The sequence below is a fragment of the Chiloscyllium plagiosum genome, chromosome 23 (assembly GCF_004010195.1).
Source record: "Chiloscyllium plagiosum isolate BGI_BamShark_2017 chromosome 23, ASM401019v2, whole genome shotgun sequence".
Taxonomy (NCBI): domain Eukaryota; kingdom Metazoa; phylum Chordata; class Chondrichthyes; order Orectolobiformes; family Hemiscylliidae; genus Chiloscyllium; species Chiloscyllium plagiosum.
Genome location: NC_057732.1, coordinates 10,492,043 through 10,501,930, shown reverse-complemented (window position 1 = coordinate 10,501,930; position 9,888 = coordinate 10,492,043). Strand labels below are relative to the sequence as shown.

Below are 9,888 nucleotides of genomic sequence, written 5' to 3'. Positions count from 1 at the left end.
ATTTAAGCCTTTCTTGTATGCATAGTTAAAATTATGTACTGTAACAGAAGGGACCATTCTAAGTTCATTTAATCATTCCTCAGTAAGGGCTACACTTAACATGAACATAGGCCAGTAAACCACTGCTCCACGTTCCCTTCAAGTGCGGTTTCCTGGTGCTTTCATGGATAATCTGGCTGCACTACGTAACAGGGACTCATTAAAATCTGATAAATTGTACCAATGACTGAGGTTGTGGGGAGGTGAGGTGCAGAATTTAACATTGGTATTGCTGTAGAAACATCGATTAGCCTGTTGAGTGAACAGCACAGTGTGGGATAGTGAAAGGAGCAAAGCAGACCAGCTACTTCTCAAGAAGACTGGTAATAGCACTGAGAGCACAGAAAGGAAAATATACAGTTTTAATTTTTTTTTTAAATGAACCGCCTGACAGGTCAGGGAAAAGCAGTTTATTCTTGGGATATAGTCAGCTGTGATGGTGAATACTGTGAATATTTGTTCATGTATTGAGAAGCATAAAAAACATAGAAATGAGGGGCAGTATTTCGCTATTTGGCACATCGAGTCTGCTTCACCATTCAACATGATCATCACTGATCCTCGATCTCAATACCACAGTCCCGCCTTCTCCCCAAACCCTCACTTGATTTCCTTCTGGACTCAACATCAACCTTCATCTCTTGCATGACTGCATGTATAATGCGGTTGGCATTCCTGGTAACCTCACCTTATTCAAATAACTCAAGAGAACCAAATATGCACAGTCCTGCCTTCCATCAAGTTCGTGGTTGCCATTGTATATGTGCCCAAAAGGGAACCTTCAGCCCTTCATTTGTTAGCAAAGTTAAAAATCACACAACACCAGGTTATAATCCAACAGGTTTATTTGGAAGCACTAGCTTTTGGAGCGCTGCTCCTGCAACGACCACCTGATGAAGTAGCAGCATTACAAAAGCTAGTGCTTCCAAATAAACCTGTTGGACTATAAACGGGTGTCCTGTGATTTTAACTTTGTCCACCCCAGTCCAACACCAGCACCTCCACATCTTTGTTAGCAAAGACACCAAGATTTTCTGAAAATATGCTGAAGATTTGATATGGGTCACCAAGATAGTGAAACGTTGCCCAGCCAATCCCTCATGAACATCTTGATATATCCAATGATTGACTCACTCAGAACTAAGTAAAATATCCTCTTGCTTCTATCAATAGGTCCACATCACCACTGGGTGTACGTGGATCTCGGTTCATAAAGAAGAGGACCTTATAAAACTGACACAGCACATGGTGGTTACCACTGCTCCCTCACTAGCCCAGGGACTGATTCAAACCTTGGGTGACTGTCTGTGTGGATTATGCACATTCTCCCAGTGTCTGTGTGCGTTTCTGTCAGGTGCTCTGGTTTCCTCCCAAAGGCCAAAGATGTGCTGGTTAGAGTGGATTGGCCATGCTAAATTACCCATAGTGTCCAGGGATTTGCAGGCTGGGTGGATTAGCCATGTAAAAGCAGGGATATAGGAATAGGGTAGGGGGAAGGAGTGTGGATGGGATGCTGTTTGGAGGGTTGGTGCAGATTCAAGGAGCCAAATGGCCTCTTTCCACACTATAGAATTCTATGACACACCTTTGACACAGAGGGCCGTGTCTATGTGAAACATTTGTACTTCTTTGTAACTTCCAGATCTCCCAGCATGACTGAAGACAAGACCCCACCCAATTTCCGACATGGCCATTCGGTTGAATACACTTTCAGTGTGTTTGCCGCACAGGCAGCTGGCTGTCAATGTTAAACTGACATCTCAGTTTGCAGTACATCAAGATGTCTGCCCCACTCTGCCACAGACATAAACATAACAAACATCTGTCTATATATCTGTGTGAAAGTCAATATGGCAGCATTGATAGTTTTTGGCTCTGGCTAAAGTGCCAATGCCCTAACAAGAATGGCAATGGTATGGGAGGCCACAGATGCTTCGAGCATCCAGACAGGCACTAGGTGAGCGATCTCTAACAGAGCAAGCAAGCAACTTGAGATGCAGCCTGGTCCATTCCATGGGTTGGGTGTCTACCCCTGTCCCCAAAGTGACCATGCACTGAAAGTTTGGTGTGCCCTGCAATGCAGTCTGTACTCCCTAACTCCCCTGCAAGAGATGATGTGATGGTTGTGAAAGGTTGGATGCCAATGTATACAGATGAGGGGTGCATAGTCCTGGTGCCCAAGGATCATGTCCCGAGGTGCTTATGATATTCTGAGCAACACAGAGGCTGCTTGCAGCTTATGCCATATTGAAGTCACCAGGTGCCATACCAAGCTTCCTTTTTTTTTCTGTTTTTTTTATTCCTTTTTTTTATTTTCCCTTTTTACCCCCACATATCAAGCTTTCTCAATGTCTAGCTCATTTGGAGCACTTGTTAAGGTAGAAAATTGAATATCCATGAGGCGAGTTGGTCCATTAATAAAGCATTTAACAAGCTATAATCTTCCTTAATTAGAACTTGTCAGTGCCTAGCAAGAAACTCAGCTCACTGCTTGGCAAAAGCTCAAAAGATGGAGTGAAATACTTCTGACTTCAAAATAATACAAATTCCAAAAGGACTGAGAAGAAAAGAATGTTCTGTTAATAAATTCCAAAAATACCTTTAGGTAAGAACTACAGCCTGGTAAGATTTGGTTCAGCTGACTTTCCAATTTACCTTCAAGTTGACAAATAGATTTCAACTACGATTTGGGAAGAATACTCAGTAAGTTTCCACTCGTCTTGTTCCAATAATCCCCAGGGCTTTATCTTTCCACGGAACTCAGGTGAGTACAAGTGATTTCGCAAATTCCATTTCTTTGTTTCCGCATTCTACTGTTGGTCAACACTGTAACTTTACTCCAGATTGTACCAACAATAAGAGTTTAAATAAATTAAACAGCACATTGTGAACTACCAAAACCTGCTGTGTCTCTTTTGCAGTTTGGTCTCGTTTACTGGATCCTAGTCATTTTCACCTGACTCTGGGCTAGCTGACTGACTACAATATTCATAAATCTCTTGGGTTACAGCTCGTGCAGGTAGGGACACGCTCTATTTCAATTTTAAACTCTTGAAAGCTAATTGAATACTCACAAATTTGAAACTCCTGTCAACTTAAAAAGGTAAATCCATTCAAATTTAAAGGTAACTTTTACTGAATCAGTAAAGACTCCCCCTACCTTCTTCAGTCACAGATTAAGCATTGAACAGAGAGGCTCCTGTCTGAGTCAAGTATGCAGGAAGTTTTTAACAACTACAAATATTGCAGGTAGTGCTGGACTTTGACACTATTAGATGCAGTGTCTCATCTATTTAATGTTTACATTAAAAATGCTTTTCACGGCCTTGGGTTGGGATTTATATTTCGGGTTGGGAACATCATGAACTGAAGATTCATATACAGCTAAGTCCTTGTACAAACTGTGACATTTATCATAAGGAACGGCTGGAATTTAGAAGCCAATAGACAGTCAGGTTCAGCACCAAGAGAACAAGGTTCGAGAAGATGGGAAAATGGATTAAACAAAAAGAAAAAGAATGGATCTGCAGATTCAGAGGGACAAACCTGTAGTTACCCCAATCTATTCTGTTTTGTGTGAAGATTATCTACTTTTCCTGACCCCCTTTGGAAGATTGTTCTTACAACCAGTTTAGTTCTACAGCTGTTTGCTGGAAGCAGCTCGTGTTATGTGTACAAACAATGTCTATTTGCATTAATCCCTGTAAAAAGCAGATGAAGTTGGTTTAGACAGATAATTTAAGAGTGCTGGACCCAGAGTTATCCAAGAGCTTGAAACAATTAATATGGATCAGAGATTCTGATGTTCCCAGACTTGCAGTTTATTTTGTTTTCCAATCCCAGGCCTTCAAGTGAAAGCTGTTTAAACAGTGCAGATGGGGAGGGGTGATGTTCACGCATGGGGAGTCAGCTCAGCTTTGTCCTGAAGGTGATAAATGGCTTGAGATAGGTGCATGGCATCGGAGATTTTCTTGATATTCATGAAAACTAATTTGACTGACAGGTCAGTCACTGTAAATGTTTCAGAGTGGGTCAGCTTTGATTAACTGTAAGGTAAGCAATATCCAACTGTCGCCCTGTGTCTCGCTGTTTTGATTTATTGCGATGGCTATCTTTTCCATTACTTGCACTTCAGATTGGGCTACAGAGGGCTGGATTGCCTCTAAGTCTCCCTCACTACGTCACTAGTTAGTCTCCACTCCGAGGCAGCCGAACAAGCAGTGATGGCTGACAAATGTCCATGAAAGTCTGAAATCATCCTCAGCCTTTACATGACAAATGAGTGTTCAAAGTTTCAGAATAATAATGGAACTTTTGACATGTTTATCACCCTTGAAACCCATTTAAAGCGCTGGTGTGAAATTAAATATTTTCATGAGCCAGTGATGTCTGCGGCATTTACTTCTGAATGATACAAAAACAAACCTGATTCACAGCTTAAAGTTGAGACATACAAATCTGGTTGTACATTAATAAGAAATAATGTGAGAATTTGGGTTGGATTCTGAGGGATTTTCAGTGTTCTGGTTCATGATTCACGCCACGCAAGCTGTTTTATGGGTAACATTGTGTCATACTCCTGTTGACTGGATACGTATCTTGCTCAAGGAAAATGGTCCTTTATGCTCAGAATAAGGAGCTCCGACACTGCCAGGATTATGACACATCTACAGTTGCCAGCTCAGGTTGGATGGCTCCAGAAGTGTCATCCCACAATCCCCTGCCTCCAACGACTCCGCTCTAACAGCCATATCAATGTTTACCGTGTTCCCACACCAATTAAAAATGCATTGGGGTCTCACCATTGTCAGTTAACACCCCTTTCCCATAACTACATTCTGTATTTTTATAACTAGTAAGTTAACGTGTTCAAAAATTTGATTTGTTCTCCTATTGCCACATGTACCGAGATACAGTGAGAAGTATTGTTTTGCGTGCCAGCCAGACAAATCATATCTTATATAAGTACATCAGTATAATAGAACAGCATGCAGAATAAAACTCTATCTTCATTGCTCACGTTTGTCTTTTGGATTCCTTGCAAAATCCTGGCAAGGTGTCTTCAGTTCCGGAGAAGGTCCAGGGTAGTTCTGACGGGTTGGCAGTTCTTGGGATATCACAGGTGGAGAATGTGCAGGGGCTTGGTGCTGATCAGAGAGAGAAAGAAAGAATAGTAACTCGCTCAGTCACAGAGGAAGAGAGAGCAGGCAGCTACAGATCAAAGACCCACAAAGGAGCACTTTCCGATTGGACTTTCAGAGTGTGGAATCCCAGAGCTAGGGTTTTCAAAAGAGGTGAAAATGTGTTGCTGGAAAAGCGCAGCAGGTCAGGCAGCATCCAAGGAGCAAGAGAATCGGCGTTTCAGGCATGAACCCTTCTTCAGAAATGAGGAAAGTGTCCCTTGTGGTTGGAGGGTTCCTAGGCGGAAGATGAGGCGCTCTTCCTCCAGCCGTCGTGTTGCTATGGTCTGGCGTTGGTTCCGCCTAGGAACCCTCCAACCACAAGGGACACTTTCCTCATTTCTGAAGAAGGGTTCGTGCCTGAAACGTCGATTCTCTTGCTCCTTGGATGCTGCCTGACCTGCTGCGCTTTTCCAGCAACACATTTTCAGCTCTGATCTCCAGCATCTGCAGTCCTCACTTTCTCCGTTTTCAAAAGAGGATCAACTCCAAATGTTGGGATGCTGAAATTGGGAACCAACACAGCACTGGTGGGAATGTGGGACTCAAGGGCAGTGAATTGATAGCGGCAGCCAATTACTGGGCTGTTTCCAGTACTACTGTCAAATTGACGATAGCAACTCCTCCCATCCATCTCCCTCTGCCCTGCCAAGAAATTCAAACAGATGAGCCCTCAGTCTCAGCAGTGCCCCATTAACAATGGCTGCGACTGGTACTACATGATGAAGAAAAGGGTTCCTCCATAGTGAGGCATGCTCTAAAGTCAAATATGTTTTGTTGAGCTGGTTGAAGACTGGCGAGTAGACCTCAGTGCCAGGTTGGGCTCTCCTCTTCCAGAAGTCTTGCCTTGGCTGTCCTGGGGATGGGTATTCTCTCTGCTGGCCCCTCTGTGAACCTTGGAATGGCCATTGAGGGGGTACCCTTGACCCTGGAAAACTCTAGGAAGCCTAAAGGGATTACATAGTGATCCCCGCAAGAAGGGGAGAGCCCTCCTAATGCGGGCATTGAACCAGCATGGGAGGAATCAAGTAGCCATCAATTGGACACACGGATGACCTAACTGGACATTCAATTGCCTGCAAAACCATTACACCTCCCATTACAGGAATATTCCACAACAGTGGGAAGATGTCAGGCTGCCCTTCCAGCGCCTTCTCATATTAATAAGAAATCCCACCCCCTCATCCCAGAACATGTGGGTGGCACGGTGGCTCATTGGTAGCACTGCTGCCTCACAGCACCAGGGTCCAGGTTCAATTCCAGCCTTGGGCAACTGTATGTGTGGAGTTTGCACACACCTTTAGGTGCATTAGTCAGAGGGAAATGGATCTGGGTGGGTTACTCTTCGGAGGGTCGGTGTGGGCTTGTTGGACCAAAGGGCCTGTTTCCACACGGTAGTGAATCTAATCTAAACATCTTCAATGGGCTGGGAAAGGTCAAACTGACTGTGGATCAGTTGATTCATCTAAGGGGTGATCACTTCCCTAACTGGAGGCTTTGACTGAACCCAGATGCATAAGATGGAGATCTCATAGAAAGCTATAACATTAGAGTCATATAACCATAGAGTTGTGCAGCATGAAAACAAACCCTTGGTCAAACTCATCCATGCTGACCAGATATCCTATATAAATCTAGCACCATTTACCAGCATTTGGCCTATTTTCCTCTAAACCCTTCGCTGGGGCTGTTTTCCCTGGAGCGTTGGAGGCTGAGGGGTGACCTTATAGAGGTTTACAAAATTAGGAGAAATAGACAAAGTCTTTTCTCTGGGGTCGGAGAGTCCAGAACTAGAGGGCATACAGATTTAGGGTGAGAGGGGAAAGATATAAAAGAGACCTAAGGGCAACTTTTTCACACAGAGGGTGGTACATGTATGCAATGAGCTTCCAGAAGAAGTGGCGGAGGCTGGTACAATTGCGACATTTAAAAGGCATTTGGATGGATATATGAATAGGAAGGGTTTGGAGTGATTAGGGCTGGGTGCTGGCAGGTGGGACTAGATTGGGTTGGGATATCTGGTCGGCAAGAACAGGTTGAACCGAAGGGTCTGTTTCCATGTTGTACATCTCTATGACTCTATTCATATACCCATCCAGATGCCATTCAAATGTTGTAATTGCACTAGCCTCCATTATCTTCTCTGGCAGCTCATTCCATACACACACACCACATTCTACACAAGAAAGTTTCCCTCTAGATCCCTTTTAAGTCTTTCCACCTCACTTTAAAGCTATGCCCTCTAGTTTTGGATTCCCCCACCTCAGGGAAAATACCTTGACTATTCACTCTATCCATGCCCCTCATGATTTTATAAACTTCTATAAGGTCACCCCTCAGCCTCTGATGCTCCGGGGGAAACAGCCCCAGCCTATTCAGCCTCTCCCTATAGCTCAACCCCTCCAACCTTGGCAACACCCTTGTAAATCCTTTCTGAACCCTTTCAGGTTTCACAAGATCCTTCCTGTAACAGGGAGACCAGAATTGAATGTAGTATTCCAAAAGTGGCCTAACCAACGTCCTGTAGAGCTGCAACATGACTTCTCAACTCCTATACTGAATGCATTGACCAATAAAGACAAGCATACCAAACAAATTCGAACAAGATGAATCAGAGCAAATGCAGATCAGATGTTCCTGATGACCAGGGAATCCAAAACCGGGGTCACAATCTAAGGATATGTAATTTAGGACGGTGATGAGGAGAAATCGCTTTACCCAGAGAGTGGTGAGTCTATGGAATTCTCTGCCACCGAAACCACAGTTGAAGTTGAAACACTGAATATCTTCAAGAAAAAATTAGATATAGTTCCAATATTCTACAGTTTCATATAGGGCTGAATGGGAACAAAGGTATGGAGAAACAGGATACTGTTTTGGATGATCATCCAAGATCATATTGAATAACGGAGCAGGTTTGAAGAGGCCAAATAGCCTAATCCTACTCCTATTTTCTATTTCCTACATTCGTGATGGTCTGACAATCTCAGAAATCTGAGAATCACACATCGAGAAAGGAAGTCATTTTCTCCGTCTTGCTAAAATGGTCAGTCTCACAACCCTGGAGCTCAGTTCTATAGGGTATCAGAGTCTGAGGGATTCCTATCCCTTTTTCTGGGATCGCTGACCAGTGTATAGCATCAAGCAGGTACTTAGTGATCACCAACAGGCCTTAAACATGATCCAGGAAGCTGAGGAGAGAAAAAGCAGTTGACTCAGGGCAGCTGGCCAATCAGAAGCGAGCAGTATTTTTGCAGTGCCACTGGAGAGGCTGTGAGAGCAGCCAGAGCCACAGTGTTGAGGAACAATGCAACCTCCAGGAGGAGTATTGTAGGTCGAGGGCACAATGAGAGGGCTGGAAGGGGAGTGTCAGCAGCTAGGGAAGTGGTTAGTCTCTCAGCAAGCTCCCCTGCTTACTGATGTTGTGGCCCTTGATCAAACAGTATGTATCTATGAAGAAGGGACCTTCCTCATCACCATCCTAGCACTGGATTAGCCCAAGTAGACCACATTGTTTTATCTGTCATATAATTATAGAGTCCCTATGGCGTTGAAGCAGGCCATTTCGCCCATTAAGCCCACACTGACCCACCAAAGAGCATTCCATCCAGACCCACCCCCAATTCCCTTCCCCTTTTTATCCTGCGATTTCCCCATGGCTAATCCATCCAGCTTGCACAAGTCCTGGACTCTACGGACAATTTAGCATGGCCAATCCACCCTAACCTGCACATCTTTGGACTGTGGGAGGAAACCAAAGGATCTGGGGGAAACCCCCAGCAGACACAGGGAGAATGTGCAAACTCCACACAGGGTGGAATCAAACCTGGATCCCTGGTGCTGTGAGACAGCAGTGCGAACCACTGAGCCACCTTGCCCTGTTGACAGACCTGCTCTCCAGTGGGTTAATATTTTCATTTAGTTACTTTATTTATTGTCACCTGTAGATTGTTAGAATATTTTGTTCTTGCCCCCAAGAACCCTATCTTTCCCCGGAGTGGGGGAGTCCAGAACTAGAGGGCATAGGGTTAAGGTGAGAGGAGAAAAATTTAAAAGAAACCTAAGGGGCAACTTTTTCATGCAGAGGGTGGTACGTGTATGGAATGAGCTGCCAGAGGAAGTGGTGGAGGCTGGTACAATTACAGCATTTAAAAGGCATCTGGAAGTGTAGATGAATAGGAAGGGTTTAGAGGGATATGGGCCGAGTGCTGGCAAATTGAACTCAATGAGTTTAGGATATCTGGTTAGCATGGGTGAGTTGGACTGAAGAGTTTGTTTCCATGCTGTATATCTCTATGCCACTGGGTTAATGAACAGGGATAGGGGATGAGGTCTTTAACCAGTCATTAATTGCATACTTTACACCTTTCAATTGGTAATGAGGCAGTGGGATTCTTACACCTCTGACTTAATTTTGATCGAGGTAGGAGAACAATGGGATTGAGACATGTCACCATCCCACCTCATTCCCATCTCCAAACTTACCATAAGAGAGATCCCAGTTACTCTCTCCACTTTATCCCTGCAAACTTTCCTTTTCAAGTATATACCTAATGTAAAGATTTGTTTGGTATCATTGCCTGAACTGCTGCAGGAATATCAAGAGAATGTTAGAAAGAAAACATGATTTCTCAAAAGTGCTGTCACCGGAGTGTCAGTAAACTGCAAT

At 44.0% G+C, this 9,888-nt stretch overlaps 1 protein-coding gene across 1 annotated transcript in view; it reads left to right on the top strand.

Annotated features, from left to right (window-relative positions):
- Positions 1-1,927: 1,927 nt before the first annotated feature.
- LOC122561603 (phosphatidylinositol 4-phosphate 3-kinase C2 domain-containing subunit beta-like) overlaps positions 1,928-9,888 on the top strand; it is a 217,954-nt gene continuing 209,993 nt past the window's right edge. Inside the window, exons 1-2 of the mRNA XM_043713462.1 lie at positions 1,928-2,803; positions 2,961-3,058. The gene's annotated coding sequence lies outside the window, so the exon portion shown is untranslated. The remainder of the gene's footprint in view (positions 2,804-2,960; positions 3,059-9,888) is intronic.